This window comes from Fundulus heteroclitus, chromosome 2 (assembly GCF_011125445.2).
Source record: "Fundulus heteroclitus isolate FHET01 chromosome 2, MU-UCD_Fhet_4.1, whole genome shotgun sequence".
Classification (NCBI taxonomy): domain Eukaryota; kingdom Metazoa; phylum Chordata; class Actinopteri; order Cyprinodontiformes; family Fundulidae; genus Fundulus; species Fundulus heteroclitus.
This window is the reverse complement of record NC_046362.1, coordinates 34,864,922-34,881,613: the sequence shown is the minus strand read 5'-3', so window position 1 is coordinate 34,881,613 and position 16,692 is coordinate 34,864,922. Positions and strand designations below refer to the sequence as shown.

Sequence of the window (16,692 nt, the reverse complement as noted above, 5' to 3'; positions counted from 1 at the left end):
CTTTGTACCACATTCTTCTTCCTGTTTCTCACAATTAATAACCTTTTTAACAGTAATTTCACCATTTCACTAATGTTTATTCAGTTAGTTGTTTATGCTGAGCACCACTGTGCCTCTAGGCCAGGCCTCCCTTAAACAGAGTTTATCTTAATGGAGTTCCTGGTAAAAAAATAAAAAAGAATTACAATGGCATCTGGCAACAATATTAATATACTGTTGATTTTGAAATTAAGTTTTAAGGGGCTTCTTTTTTCTAAAGCTCCTATAAAATATGACAGGTTAGAACCTCCCAGGTTCAAAGTGGCATACTTCCTGCTGGCAGGTAGTATTTATTGACATAACTCGACATTTCCATACGGCACACTTTGACTGGACTGTTGTTTTACCTGGCTGGGACCAAACATCGAGTTTGACACAAATCTTTCAACCATAAAATGACCAGAGGGGCAGAAGGGTCAAACCTCCCGTCGTTTCCTCTGTCCAGGTGTGTCCAGGTGTGTTTCAGATCAGATTGACGGGCGGCCATAATTGCTCCTTGCTGTTGTCTTTCCTGCTCGGCGTTGTTTGTCCTTCTGCAGCTGCTGCTGATCATCCCTCTGCTGCTTTAATCCCACACCCATAAGATCTGATGCTGGGTAATGATTAACGCAGACGGTGGCGTCCGCATGTGGCCGTCACCCTGACATTTTCCACTCGTTGTTGTATCAACACACCTCGTTGAGGGCTTTCTGGACGCGTAGCGTCACGCTGCAGGAGCCGAGCCCCGCTGCATCATGGGGACTTGTTTTTATTGCCACAGGAAATGCGTGCAGCTGACGGGGAAACCCATCTGAACTGCTCCTTCGGAGGCGCTTTTATTTTCTGTCTTTTTATGTTTCATGTTTAGGGGAAGCTTATCTTTAGCGCTCCACTAATGGCTGCTTTACGTCGTTGGTTGGACTTAATGACAGAGCTGCTCTAACGAACCCGAAAAAGGCCTCATCACGAGGCAGCGTGGGGTTGTTCCCTTTTACCGTAGAAGCAGGAAAATAAATCATTGTCTTGGGGATTTTTTTTTTTTTTTTGTTTTGTTTCGTTTTCATGGTTCAAACTGAGGATGTTGGCCATTTTCGACCAGTCGATGGGATGCTTTATTCTAGATGTTTTATTAGCAATGGTTTCTGTTAGGCGTCCAGTTGAAAATGGGAAAATCAAGAACAAAAACTGTAGCTAGAGATAAAACTACTTTAATGGGAGGATTAAAAAGGGTTTTGCCTTTTTCTTTTGAAAATGTTCCTGTTTATTTTTTTGACGTTGCAGGTTTCTTTTTAGTCTATGACAGGGGTCTGCAAACCTGTGGCTCCAGGGCCGCATGTGGCTCTTAACATCTTCAGCTTTGGCTCTTAAAAACTTAGACCAAAAATGCGGAGGGTAAAATTAGTCAATGTTTCTAAATGTGAGGTAATTTAAAATTGCTAGCTTCAGGATGTATTTAGTTCTGCAAAATATGCATAACATTTCCATAAAGAAAGAAACTAATGGTGTATAGAATATTTTACCATAGATAAATTAAGTATCTTTTTGTCAATACGTTTCATACGACTTGCTTTTTCATCATTTTGATGCCATTTGCTATAAAAATCAAATGTCCAATTGAAGAAAATGCATTAAATCTAAACATAAAAACACTGTTGGTTTAGATAGTAAAAACTGTTGATCTTTAACTAAAAAAAATTGTAAACAAATTTCCTATAGTATAATATAAAAACAAGCTCTTGTTTCAGAGAGATGTGTAAATTTTGTGGCTCTAAACAAAATTTGTTTAGTTGTACCGAGGGCAGAAATGGCTCTGCGGGTTGTTAAGGTTGCTGATCCCTGGTTTATGACCTGGAATTTATTTTCTTACTTTATAACTCCACAAATTTGAAATAAATGAATAATATACCATTCTTTATCCCAGTATTGGAATAAAGAAACCGAGACTAACTTGACGTTTGGCATCTTTTTAATTTTTTAACATGTGTGTCCTTAATGAGATGATAATCAACACTGACAGAAATCCTTTATAATCCTATTCACGGCAAATGTTAATTGGTAATAATAATTGGATGTCTGGTAACTAGCCTAACTATAAATTATAATCAGAGCTGTAATGAAATATTGTCATGTAAGATTTTCGCGATATTAAAACATCAACTTCGCCTGAGGAGGTTGTTGTAACAGAAGAGGATCCGACTTCTCTAAAATCATTAGTCTGGCAGTATTTTGTGTTTCCGGTAGAAATGATAAATGACGAAAGAGTGACAGACAAGAACAAGATGTAAGCACAGCACAGCAAAAAAAACCATGTCTCCATGTCTAGAGCTATGTTGAGCAGCATTATAATCACAGCACATGCTAACTATCCCATCTTCAGGAACGTATTATTAAAAAAGTCTCGTTCTCATGAACTCACTATTGTGTCTCATCTAATGAGTTTTATACATCGTTACACCCTTAGTAATTATATTTTATCAAAGTAACCTCATAGGTACTTCTAGAGGTTCCACCTTAGAGCTTTAAAAGCTACACAAAGGTTCTGTATTGGTACCCTGCAAGTACACTGCAAAAACTGATCTAAAAATAGGCAAAATGTTCTTAAACATAGTGTTTTTGTCCTTGATCTGAGCAGGTAAATATGATCATTTGCCAATGGAATGAGTATTTTGACCCCTAAATTAAGATAATTAGACATCCTGCATTTGAAATAATATGATGGAGATGAATTGTTCCTATTTTAAGCGCACAAATCTTATTCTATTGGCAGATCATCTTATTTACCTGCTCAAAGCAAAGACAGATACACTAATTTTAAGAAAATTTTACTTATTTTTAGATCCGTTTTTGCAGTGAATTATCTGGAAGTACCCTCAAGAGAATCGTGTACCACCTTAGTACCCTATAATCACCATAACATTCCCTGTAGGTATCCCGTTAGTACCCCATATGTGGTTGATAGGTACTCTCCTTGGGTTAGACTCTGAACCGCATGTTTCCTACCATTTATGGAACATTGTAAGGTAGACTATTGGTGTCTAGACATACCATAGGTCTCCATTTGGTTCTCTTAAAGAACCTGTGTTGGTACACAGTGGTGAGGTATATGGCCCCACAACTAGCCCTGTAACCAGTGTCCGAAGTGAACTTCCTGATTCACCGGCCAAGTTAGCCTGTAGATGTAAGAATAAACCGGCAAAGCATATTTTTTTACCGGCCAAAATATGAATTCTTACTGACCTCTGCTAAATATCTCCACATAATCCCGCTACGTGATTACCCTGAGCTAAACGCTAGCTGTTAGCAAACGGACATGACGTAGCTGCTGTCGTTCTCGTGTTTGTTGTCCTATGAGCTGACAGTAGAGGAACATAAAGAAGCATCCGCCCAGACGATGACTGAAAAACACGACTTATTTAGTGCAAACATTTATTCATGTGGCAGCTAGCCCTCTGAAATTAACACTCGCCAAACGTCTGGCGAATGTTAATTTCAGACCCTGCCTGTAATTACCACATGGGTAGTAGTACTTTCAGGGTCCCCTGTTGTACTGGAGGTACTTTGTAGTTACCCCTCTGTTCCCTGGCTTTTGTTAAATAATGGTTAAAATAATTAATCTCCTTGTTTCTAAGTGTTTCATTAAAGACAGCCATGTAGAGCTTGCGCGCTATCAGCAGCACATAACATATTCACTCCAATCCAGGCAACAAAAAATGAGTGGAGATCTGTAAAGAAACATGACAATGAAGTTTCAAATTTACATTTGCTTTAATAAGATGCGATTTTTGTAAATGACTGATAGCTGGAATAATATTCCACTGAAATTCCAGCCTTGCGTTGCTTTGGTGTGGCCACGTCTCCTCACGTCTGGTGAGTCTTTATTTTGTCGGAGAACTCTGGCCGGTCAACAGGAGCTCTTCTGGACAGCAGGGAAATGTTCCTCTTTTGCTCCTAAAATGAAAGAGAACCTGCTTCTGCAGACATTTTAAAGCTCACTTTGATCCAATTTTGCCCGACCAGACTGGACACTAAGCAGTAAACTGAAATTTTGTTCAGTATTTTAGTGCCTTTATCAAGTTCTTTCTAACATCCCCTGTACAATGAATGCTATAACATAAAAAACAGGCCGAAGGTGGATTTCTTTTAACACGTATAACTATAGTAGGCAGGTTGAGGTGGTTTATCGTCATGGTGTCCTTGCAGGGTTCCTGCGGATCCTTAAAAAGTCTTAAAAGGCATTGAATTCTGTAATATAAAACTAAGGCCTTAATTGGCATTAAAATGTCTTAAATCAGTCTTTCTTAGGTCTTAAAATTGTTACCAGGTCATAAATAGGATTTTATTTTTGTAATCCTTACCAAACAGTAAAATAATTGATACAATTATATTTTTTTTTAATTTACAGAACGGCTCAATGTAACCATTATTGGTTCTGTCCCGATAGCGGAACCAATAAAAACTGTTGTGGCCGGACCATAACTGTGAAAAAGAGTTGGCACTGATTTATAGTTTATTTTAGTAGGGAACAAAACAAAGTTTGTGAATTCAGTTCGGTAGTTGTTAAAAATATATCTGTAATTTGTGTGTTTTTTAGCTTTCTTCCTATATGGAATGTTTTTCAAAATCTTTAACATGTCTACTGAGCCAGAAAGTAATGGTTTATGTTAAAATAAACATTTGGGTAAAGTTGTCGCAACCAGGTTTATCTTGTTTATCGTGAAGTTGGTCTTAACTTTTTATTTCAAGTGGCATTAAAAAGTCTTAAAATGTCTTGAATTTAACTTGCCTTATGCTGTAGGAACCCTGCTGAACACGTGTTAACCGCTCTGTCAGGCATGAATTTGAGGACCACTGACCTACAATTTCTTTTTGAAGTTCCTTTAAGACAAGAGTGTCAAAGTCCAGTCCTACCAGGCCGGTGTCCTCTAACTGTTACATGTGTCTCTGGTCCAAAGCACCTGAATCAAATAGCTGAATTAGGTCCTCTGTATGCGGTCAGGTTCTCCAGAGTCCTCCTAATAGCCTGATTATTTGACTAAGGTGTGTTGGAAGCAGCGCAACAAATAAAAGTTGCAGTTCACCGGCCCTCGAGGACTGGAGTTTGACATCAAACCAAAGGCCCTGGAGTCTTTACAGATGGAGAAATTCAAAAGGTGCTTCAAAGGCGCAGACAGAGAGTATGGTGCCGGAGCGGGCATACTGTTGGATCTCCATGGAAAGATGTTGCCGGTCCAGTGTGGCATTGTAGTGTATTGGGATGACATGAAACAACCATTTGGTTGTAGCAATTTAAGAATTGCCTCTACATTAATGGTGTTATGTTATTTTGTTTTTTTGTCATATTTGCTGCGATCCAGACAGGTTGTAATAAACTCTTTAGATCGAGGATCAAATTTATTCCTTGTAAATTTGCCAGGTGTCCATTGAATCTGCAGCTCATTGAGTGAAAAAAAACAATTAAATTTTATTTATATAGCCCAATTCATGAAACATGTCATCTCAAGGCTCTTTACAAAGTCAAATTCAATCATATTATACAGATTGGGTCAGATTATACAGAACAAAAACAAGCAAAGAGCTTTTTATTCCTGTTTTATTAAATGCAACAAAACTGAAAGCTCAAACATTTTTGGTTTCGAAATGCCCCAGAAAGAAAAAAACAAAACAAAAAAAAAAACGTCATGTTCTATTTAGCTTTTTGAGTTTAGTAAACATAAAATAAAGGTTTGGGACCTATGCTTTGTTGGAGAAATGGGGATAATCATGTAATCCCTTCATAGGTTGGGATTTAAAAACTAGCCACCTTTATCCAGGAACCGGCAGTACATTTCAGCGGTGTTGGTTAGATTTAACTAATTTAAATTAAAGTTTACAGAAATTATCTTTATCGCCTAAGTCCTCTCACTGGAAATTGGTACCAGACAGAAAAATCCTGATTAGTGCATTTTTGTTGAAGACTGTTGGATCATTAATCCAGAGAAAAAGAAATTAAAATGTATGCTTTGAAAGCTTAAAAACTGTCCAGCAGCATTATTTGTAGACAATGTAAAGTAGAAAAAGGATATTTACATACGAGGAGTGTTCCAGGTCAGTTAGGATCACAATAGATTTATATTTGCTACATGTCAGAGTAACGAGGGAAATAATTGTAATATAAACATGGATTTGTTTTCACTTTCTTGCACTTCTGAAGTTTTATATAATTTCCCCTTAGTATATTTATTAGAGTCGCCCTTTAAACTGTATGACTTGGGTCAGACCTCTCAGCAGTTTGGCGCGTTCCAGCTGACAGAACCGGTGTTGACTGGGTCAGGTTTGTGGAGTTTGACGTGCATCTTTCCCTCCTGCACCAAAAAAAACCCCCAAAACATGATGCTGCCTCCCAGGTGGGATGGTGTTCTCTGGCTCACAAGCTTCCTCCATCCTCCTCCGTGTGTGAGGACGTTTATTACCACCAAACAAGGTGAGGTAGCACCCTTTTCCTTTCAGTCCCACATTAATAACATGTGGGAACCACCTCCGTCCTTCCCTCAGTCTCCGCTCCACCTCTGTCTTTATTCGCCTCCCGTCGGACTATTTTAACCATCTCTTCTTCCGTCTCCCACAGAAAACCCTCAATAAACTTCAGTTTGTCCAGAATTATCATCACCCTAACCTCTTTCCAACACATCACTCCTCTTCAGGGGCTACGCCGGCTTCCCGTCTAATTCAGCATCCAATTTAAGTTACTCCTCCTTACTTTCAAGGCCATCTATAACCTCGCCCCTCCTTATTTGTCCGAGCCTCTCCATATTCCTAACCTGACAGAAGCCAGACGTATGTCGCTCCGCCTAGCTTCACTCACATACATCTGGGACATCGGCCATTGAAAGTGATTTCTCCAACCAATTTTATGGTCTGGCCAATCAGGACGCAGGCCTGGAGTTTCATAGATGTGACGTAGTGGAGACGCGACCGTGACGTGAGACTGTTTTGATAGCAATGGCGGCTCGCATCGAGGAAGCAAGCGTTAACATTGATGCTGCTATTTCTTCCGTGTTGTCCAATCTACCTAATATTGTTTTATTAAAAGAACATCAGAGAACGGCTCTGAAGGCTTTTGTTGATGGAAACCATGTTTTCGCCCTTCTCCCGACCGGATTTGGCAAGTTTTGTTTTCCGGGGCGCGCCCGCTTCTGCAGACGTGGACGCACCCCGGAGCGGTTAGCGGTTAGCGGTTAGCCTGAACCATGTTAGGAGGCCTTTAGTCCTCAACGCGATCGGCCCGGGATCGACTCCGACCCGCGGCGCTTTGCCGCCTGTCTTCCCCCCTCTTCCTGTCAGCTCACTGTCAATAAAACGCGTGCCACTAGAGCCGCAAACACATAAAAAAAAAGTTTTGTTTTTTCCTGCGTCGCTCTCACAGCATCACGGGTTAGCTTCGGTGTGAGTGGTTGAAATAGCACGTCGATAAAGATGACAGACAAGTGGCTTATCCAATCATATGCAAGGATTTTTGACAAGGCCCAGCCTTCAAAAAAGGCAATTCCTATGGAGATGTCCCAGATGGATGTAAGTGGAGCTAGGCGGAGCGACATGCATCTGGCTTCTGTCAGGTTACCATATTCCCACCCCCTCCACTCTCTCATGTCTTCCTCTATCTTTATCTGGAGAGGAATTCACTTTAATATGGCTTTTTATGCCCTGGCTTCTTCCTTCCTGAGCGGCCTTTCGCCAAACTTAACACTTTGGTAATGGGATCTACCTAAAACCGGAGCATTTTTAGTCGGACAGAGCTGCAGGCTTGGATGCTCCTATTATCTGCTGCACAGGACGGACCCTTCCATGACTAATGGACATGATATTCTGCGAGTTGCCGCTGTTGCACGTTTTGTTAACAAAACAGAGGACGCGAACACTCCTTCTGCGCGGCGTCATCCATCCTCTGATGTCCTGCGCTGAGCCGCCGTCTGCTTTTGTTTTTATGGCAGGAAGCGAAGAGCGTGACGCCGCTGCTCCTTTTTGTTTTGAATCGAGTCATGCGGGTGATTTATCCAGAAATTCCTCTATCATGTGTCTGCGAGCCGTCACATGTTCCCGGCCCCGCTCGAGAGACTGAAACATGAGGAAGAGGGCTTGGTGTTCAGGGGCTGGGGGGGGGGCGAGGCGTGAACGTGCATTTCCTGAGTGGAGCCGTTGTGCTGCTCGGCGTCCCGTGTGGGCAGCAGAACAATGCCGACCCGTTCAGAGAGGCGACTCCCAGCGAGGAGGCCGGGAGAGGCCGACAACATCCCCACGCTTCGCAAATAACTGAGATAATTAGGGTGGAGAAAGGCTTTGTGAAAGTGAGCGTCGGTGCCAGCAGCGTTCAACCAGTTCCTGTCATCTTCCTCCAGAGCTAACCGGTCCATGCCGCTGTTTAGAGACAAGGCGGAGGATAAACCCGCCTGAACCTGAACCGCATCATATCTGTGTCAGCTGGAGCGAGGAAGCGCTTCCTAAGAGGCCTGTGATTAAACGCTGCGAGCGCCGTCAGCCAATCACGGAGCGAGACGAAGAGTGGCTCGTAAAGAGTCGACCTCGGAGGTCACTAAAGAGATTACAGGGAAAGAAACGTCAGAAATCCATCCCAACGACAACACCAACCCTAGTTGGGTTAAGCTTGATCCTCTCTGTCATTTCAGACTCAATTATTCCCCCCCAGCAGTCGATGAGAGGACAAGCAGAACATTTTTATTTGACTTGGAAATTTGGCAGCAGGTTTTCTCAGCCTTCCAACAGGGCCGGAGCCAGAGCGTTTTCATCCGGTGCCCGGCCCGGGAACATGGTTTTATCTGCGGCTTAACAGGAACTGCCCATATTTCCTGCGCTGTAATAAATATATACATTTCTATTTCCCTGTTATATCATCAGAAAAAAATCGGGATGGTGGAGTGGGGCAACTTTGAAGTCATTCTTGCTTATTTATGTCAAATATTGTCGTTTTTTTGTTTTTGTTTTAAAGAATAAAAATAAAATCACGTTTGCATGAAAATCTGGATTCTGACCTTGTAAAATATTCTTGATTCATAGTAGTGTGTCCACATGTGTACGTTTACAGTTCATACATCAGAACGAAGGTATTTTTGTCTACTTTCCCCCAGCGTGTCTCCTGCTCCTGTAGGATTTACAGTTTTCCATCAAACCGGCCCAGAGTGCAGAGAATACGCTCCCGGACTCTCATTGACTCCCATTATAATTCAGCTTCAGACGATTCTCCCCAAACCAGAACTGGAGGCTCTCTTTAACCTGGAATGACTGCTATGCAAAACCCCGTAGGTGCGTCTCCATTTGTGTGTGGTTGCTTCTTGTGGTTCTGGTATTTTATCGATCCGATCGGTTGTTGTTCTTGGCTTCCCCAAACCCTCTTAGTAACAAATAACTCAGAATTATCTTAGCTTTCTGCGTTACTCAGCGGCATCTTCCTTCTTACGGTAATCCATTAATTGTTCCACCCTTTTCCCTTAAGTGAGACGTTCTGCAGAATTTGGTGTTTGAACTTTTTAAAACGCACTTAAAATGCAAACTTGAGGAGGTTTTGACTTGACCTTTTAAAATAAAGCCAGCAAGTATTGTCTAAAGTAATAATCCCAGCTTTCTCATAGTTTTAAATTTTCAGTCGACGAACTCTGGATTCACGTTTTTTGTTTTTGTTTTTTTTAGCTGCATTTGCACCCAGCAAGACGTTGATCTTAAATTGGTTTTAAGGGTTGCTTTTTGTTGCTTCCTCACAGTTTTGGGGTTTTTGCGTTCAGAGAATCAGGTCAGAAAGAAACACACCCTGCCACTTCTGAGTTACAGCTCAGGCCTCTGCACATAAAGAGCATTCAAAGCAGGCTTCCTCATGCGGTTGCTTCATGCGTCATTCAGCCTAAACCCGAAGTTTGGCCTTAATCCTAATCTCAGCAATCTCTGAACGAGACCTAAACATCAAGTTTGATTGGTTCCAGGCTGCACAAACGCAGGAAACTCTCCTCAGAATCATGCATCATAATCTTATCAGGCTTATGGGAAAAAAAAAAAAGATAAAAGTTGTACTTGTTTCCTGCATAGATACAGCTGTAATGACTTTAATGACATAATGTGTTCACACCCTGAGCCTTGACCTGCACAGATAAACCCTCAGATGGATTTCTAGGAGGAAAGTCCAAATCACACGATTGGCTCAGCTTTAATTTGAAAAGAACAGCTATCTAAACGGCTCCGGGCTCAGCTGACGGACAGTTTGAGAAATGCAGCCGGGACTCAGAGGATGGAAAGGGCCCACGCCTCTGCAGCTACCCGCTGTTTTAGCGTCCTGTCCTGTTACCGCTGCTAAACGCGTCTTTCCCTATGATCCTCTGTGAGGTCACGCCGCTGCCCTTTTCCTGTTCGTTTGCATGCCGTTTATGCGCCACGTTTCCTACAGTAGTGGCGAGATAAAGAAGAGCTGAAGCATTCCTGTTATCCCCAGCGTAGCGGTCGTTTGGCTCGCCATGCGTTCAGGACGTTCACCGTGTTGCTGGACGCTGTAGGTGAGAAATGAGCCAAGAAACAGCAGCCGTTTTGGTGAAAAGACCAGAGATGGAGACCGAATGGAGCGTAGAACGAGAATTTAAGACGGAGAAAGGCGGTCGAGTGGCTCAGAGGAGCTCCTTATTCCAGAGGAGGAGGGATAATTCGAGCTGCAAGCGGTGAGAAAAGATGTTCAGGCGTCTGGTGTGAGAACCAGAAACGGATCTTGGAAAGCAGCAGCAGATCATCAACTGTGACATTCAGCCTCCTCTCATTAACGGCTGCAATTAGAGATGTACAAAGATCATCAAACCAGATGTTGGCATCGTTCTGGATCAGAAATCACTCAGAGGGCCCTCTCGTCCAATCAAGTGATCCAGACAACACGGGGCCTGCAGATCGCATCCCCCCCAAAATGCTGCACATTTAAATAAAATGCACACCAGATGGATTTTCCTTTGAATTGGACTCAGTTTGGGCTGTTTATGTGGAGACCTGCTCGATTAAATCAACCACAGTCTCAGCATCCATGCATATCCCACAGGACTACTTGGGTGCGGCGTTTGGTAGGATATCATATTTCAATTGCCATGCATGCAAATTCTGCTTGACAGTAACAAAGTATATCCGTCCCGTTGGTTGGGTGTTTGCTGTGCCCACACTTGATGGATATTTTTACGGGATGCTAAAGCTCACAAAGCATAGTGAGGATGATTGTGAAGAGGGGAAAGGGACAGAAAATCTGGGTTCATCATAACCGGCATTGTCACTGTTAGGCCTTCATGTTTTCTGGAGATCTTGCAGTAACTAGTTGGGTGTTCTGTGCAAACATTTAGGACAGCAACGATAGCGGTAACAAGAACCAGAGCTCTACTCAGCAGCAACAAGGAGCTTTAGCAGATAACTGGAAGGGTAACTGGAATGCAGAGAGATGCTTTTTTATTTTATTTAAAATTCTTGCCTTCTTTGAGTATAAAGGATTTGGACATTTTGACAACCTGTTGGGAAAATAACCATCTAGAAAACAGAGAGTCTGCTGTTGGAGACGCTAATAGTGCCAGTGTCGCTAATCACCAATAAAAGTAGCTAATTTCAAGTTACAAGCTCGAGTTGCAAATATCACCGTCACAAATTCTTTCCTTTTTTAGTGCCAAAAAGTAGGAAATTATGGGTTTCTTGAACCGTTTGGTGCCACTTTTCTTAATCTCTCATTTATTTGCACGCTGGTCTGGTTACGCTCATGAATAGATAAATGGTTGGTAAAAAAAAAAAAGCTCTACCTGGAGGGATTTTGTTGCCTGAGCCACCATTTTACCAACATTTCCGCTCCAGTAAAGTCAAAGAGTGGAAGGCAGCAGCCTGCTCAGAGCTCCGTCGTGCCTCCTACCTTCCTCCTTTAGCAGCTCTGCAGCCTAGCTAGCATAAGCATGGAAACCTCATTTTAGGGCTGGTTATGCAGACATCAATCCTGTAAATATCAGCACGTTTGAATGTAAGGTTACCATCCGCCTCGGCCCTTACATGGGTCATTCAGAAGGTTTCTCAGGACCTGGAGGTGGAAGGGTCTTCTGAGAGGCGTTAGCAGACTCTGCAGGCCTCTGTTAGCATGCTAACAGAGGCCTAATTTTAGCTAACATGCTAAAATTAGAAAGAAATTACACGGGGTCTGTTATCTGCCTCACACTGGCTGAGCCTCGATCAGGAGGACTCCGGCCCACCGAGCAACATCGGCCAGGAGGTCTTCTGTACGCAAACATTTCCCACGCCCGCGAGTCGCACATTGATTGGGTGTCCCCTACTGAAGGAATCCTCGTTAGCTTCTTTTCCTCCGCTTAGGAATATGCTGATACCAATCATCGTTTTGATGGAGAAACTTTGAAGATAGCGTGTTTTTGGAAACCTAACCTTGATGAAACTTGGTGGTTGAATAAATGAGTTGGGACGGCACATTTAGTGTTTTTCATGCTGCAACTTGACAGAAATCCAGCTTTTGTCGACTCCCTTCAAACGTAGGGACTCATTTGTTTGTAGAGGGATTTTAGACTCTTTAGAAATTGTTGCCCACGCGACTCTGCATGGATAAGCTGGTACAGATGACGGATTAATGGATGGATGACGGATACATTTGGTTGTAGTGGATTCAGTTTTGTTCTTAGGTCTCAGTTAAAGGGGTCATGGAGTGCATTTAGTCAATATAATAATAAAAAAAATGGATTTAGAAATGGGAGAAATTGAGCAGCAGTGGGTGTTTTAATTTGGGCGATATAGTTTTCTGCCCAGGGCGGCACCAACAGAGGGGCGCCATGAGGGCCTTGTTTTCTCCTTATTGTCATGTCCAGTCAATGGACATGAAAATTAATGGGGACACAATAATGCAAAATCCACTTTTTTTATCCTTCAAACATATTTTGTGTACTTGGAGTCTATGGGAGTTAAGAAAAGTTTTTTTCTGAACCTTTTTATATTGTTTTGGGGCATATTTTGTAAGGCATTGTGTTTTCTCTATCTTCTATTACGTTTTATTTTTAACAATACGGCTAAACAACGTCATGGACTTCAAGCTACCCAGTCTGGTGAATCCGCCATTTTTATTTCTCTCAGCGATTTTTGTAGTCCAAGCTGAAGGATGATGAAGCTACAAGTGGATCAGTTGTTCGTTACACCGTCCCTCAGCATACTTTAAAAATGGCTGATGGGGGTGGAGTTAAACGCTCAGCAACCTGGAGGGAGGGGGGGTTGTGGTGTGCCTCCTTTAAATTTAAAGAGACAGCACCAAAATGAGTAGTTTTCAGACGCACCTCAGAACAGGAATAAATGTGGGAGCAAATTAACGAGGAACTCTGACCAAAGCTTTGCAGTTTCACTTTAAATAGACCACAACTGAATTATTTCAATGTGAAAAGTAAGAACTGAAAAGCATGATATGTCCCCTTTTTAAAGGGTGTATTTTTTTGAAGAAGAAGACTGGACTGTTCGACCATAAAATCTTGAATCTTGTTGTGAGCAAAGCCATGTACAATGCAGACGACTCTCCCTGTGGCTCTACGGTTCCCCAGGAGTGACTGCTGCTTGTCGGGACTTTGATGCAATCAAGTACACAACAAAATATGTTTCCTTATATAGGACATTTTTGACCAATCTGTATAATCTGACCCAATCTGTATAATATGATTGAACTTGATTTTGTAAAGTGCCTTGAGATGACATGTTTCATGATTTGGCGCTATATAAATAAAATTGAATTGAATTGATGGTCACACGTCATCAGTATAATTGTACAATACACAGATGTTTTATTTCGATTTGACAGTTAAACCTTTTGATTTGTGAAAACATGAAGGTGCAGATCGGTCGAACCTGATGCTCTTTCAGACTTGATCGAGGGATTGGGGTCTTGGATTGTGTAGGGAAAGAGGGTCCCGTCTATCCAGGAACCGGCCCCTGGAGTCGTGCGTTGACCTCCCGAGCCCTCGCGCCTCCGCCGGTTCACCGCAGTCATCCTCCTCGCCTGTGGCGGCCTTTGCACGTGCTCAGCGTCTGCGAGCCGCTTGCGTCTGATTTACGGTTTTGTTTGGATAATGTTATATTTGGAGCAGAGTTTGGAGCAGCGGAGAGTTTTCCAGTTGTCGGCCTCTGTGTCAGGGGCCGAGCAGCCGGGATGGTTGGAGCTCCTCCGTCTGCTGTTGGTGTGTTTACTCTTCATCACATGCGCTCAAATCCTCCCCGTTTGTTTTTTTTTTTTTTCTTCAGCTGGCCGGTCGGCTGCACCGTCTCATATCTTTCACTCGATGCTGAGGCCTGTAATAGTCGTTCTCAGGCGGTTTTTCAACACGTGCGTTGATCACGTTCCACCCTTTTTTGTTTTTGAACACGATGAAGACGTTGGGAAACAGATCCAGATCACATCCTGTGTGTGTGTATGGCTGAGCAGAGCTATGTCCTCAGTTAGTTTCATGTAAACAAACAAAAGACTCTTTCAGTTAATTGATGATAGATTTCCATTAGAATTTGCCTTCTATGGTATTTATTCAACTAATAAACCTCCAGAAAGATTTGGAGCAGTGGGAACAGGAACCTTTCATATAAACCCGGCTGCAATCTGCCTCCTAGCCACCCTTTAAGGGGAAATGCACACTAACGCACTTTGCTTTGCATATTTCCTGCATTTTAATTTGCGCCTGGATGCAACAAAAGGCTTTCACTGACACCTTTGCGGCGCTGCAGCTTGTTCCGAATGAGCCGATCCTCTTGGTCAATACAAAGTGTTGCATTTGTTTTGGTTTTCAGGGCTAACAAGGTGTTTGTCAGTAAAAAGTGGAGACAAATGTTTTCATGAGAGGTGTTTTAAAAGTAATCGTTTCCTTCACATAACCCGGCTTGTTACGTGATGCACGCTTATTATTTGGCACATTTCTTCCTCTTCCACCGCCATGAGCGTTGGTTTGCTACTCCTCTGAGAGCAGCGGAGTGCAAACTGTAAAAAAATACATATAAGATTTTAATGAAATACAGTATACACTGCAAAAACGGACCTAAAATAAGTAAAATGTTCTTAAAACTTGTGTTTTTGTCCTAGATTTGAGCAGGTAAATAATATTATCTGCCAATGGAATGAGTAATTTGACCCCTAAAATAAGATAATTGGACATCCTGCACTTGAAATAAGATGATGGAGATGAATTGTTCCTATTTTAAGTGTAAAAATCTTATTCTATTGGCAGATAATCTTATTTACCTGCTCAAATCAAGGACAGATACTCTCATTTTACGAAGATTTTTTACTTATTTTTAGTTCCATTTTTGTTGTTTAATTTTTGTAGTGACGGAATCCGTGAAGCAGTGTTGATCCGAAACATAAAAAAGGTCTCACGCTATTGTCTAATTAGAAGACAAGATGTATAAATTAAATTTTTTTTTAACCTGATTCCTTTTGTTTTTGGTCTAGAAAATATTGATTTAGTCTACGCTTAACAAGAACAGGACATGGGTCAGCACCGGCTCTTTAATCAGCGGACTGCGAGGCATTTTTGGGCTTCTACTCCTTTCTAAATGAATCTAAAAGCAGAACGTAACATTTTATTTTATTTTATGAAGATATTATTTGTCTGGGAAACTCGCTCATAAAGTTCTCATCTGCACGAACAGCCGGTGCATGCAGACCTTATTTGCTCCGTTCTTTGGATGTGGACACCCCTGAAAGTGAGTTAAAATGTGAGTTAATGTCTTATTAGGATACATTAAGTTTTTTTTTTTCCTCTCTGACAACGATGTGGTTTTGAAGGGGGAAGTGAGAAAACCCAGCTCAGATCAGCTTTCAAGCTGAAAAACCATAAAATTTAGATTTTTTTTTTTTTTTTGTATTCACTTTTTTTTCTGCACATGTGCAGTTTATACATCGTGACGTTGGTGTTTTTGTGTACCTTGACCCAGCGCGTCTCCTGCTGCTGCAGGACCGTTCAGTAAAATCCAGCAGGAGTGCAGAGCGCGTAAACCCAACCTGCTGCTTTTACAGTTTCAGCAAATCTGAGTCATGCTATCGACATAAAACACACATAAATGGACATGCATGTCCCGCAGATGGTTCTGACAAATAACGGCTCTTATTTTCACTTGTAGCTTTTTATTAGCACAGCGACAGTTTCTCTGAGGCCTTGATTCTTGGCTCTGTTTCTGTCCATTGGTTCTTACACGGTTCGTCTTAGATTTATTCAGAATTAAGGAAGTTGCTAAGTGCTGCTTTCAGCTCAGCAGCTGCATTTGGAGCCTTAGAGACATCTTAATGTTTTTAGCTTCTTTCATTAGTAGAGCTACATCGATGTAAACCCCCCCCCGCTGAAGGTTTCTGCCCAGGTCCTCTGAGGCGACCCAACGGGTATTTCCCGGATGCTTGGTATAAAACGGTGAGCAAAGACTTGCTGCGGCTGTCATTGCAGCGTGCGTGGAGCGCCGTTTGTTTCCTACATGCATCGTCGTCTTCCTGCAGCAGCTTGGCGGCTCGAAGCTCTCGATTACGTTCTCGTTTCCTGCCTCGGGTGACGGCGGAGCTTTCTCGGAGCCGTTTCTTCTTCAGAAATCTGCAGCTGTGTGGGCGGACACACGCCAAAAGCTCCCAGCTGCGTTTTTCACGCCAGCGACTGCAGCCCGGCACTTTTACAATCATGCTGC

The 16,692-nt window shown here is 42.3% G+C and overlaps 1 protein-coding gene across 1 annotated transcript in view; it reads left to right on the top strand.

Moving 5' to 3' along the window:
- The window catches only part of LOC105917504 (c-Maf inducing protein), a 52,183-nt gene that overhangs the window by 1,865 nt on the left and 33,626 nt on the right, over positions 1 to 16,692 (top strand). The window lies entirely within an intron of this gene.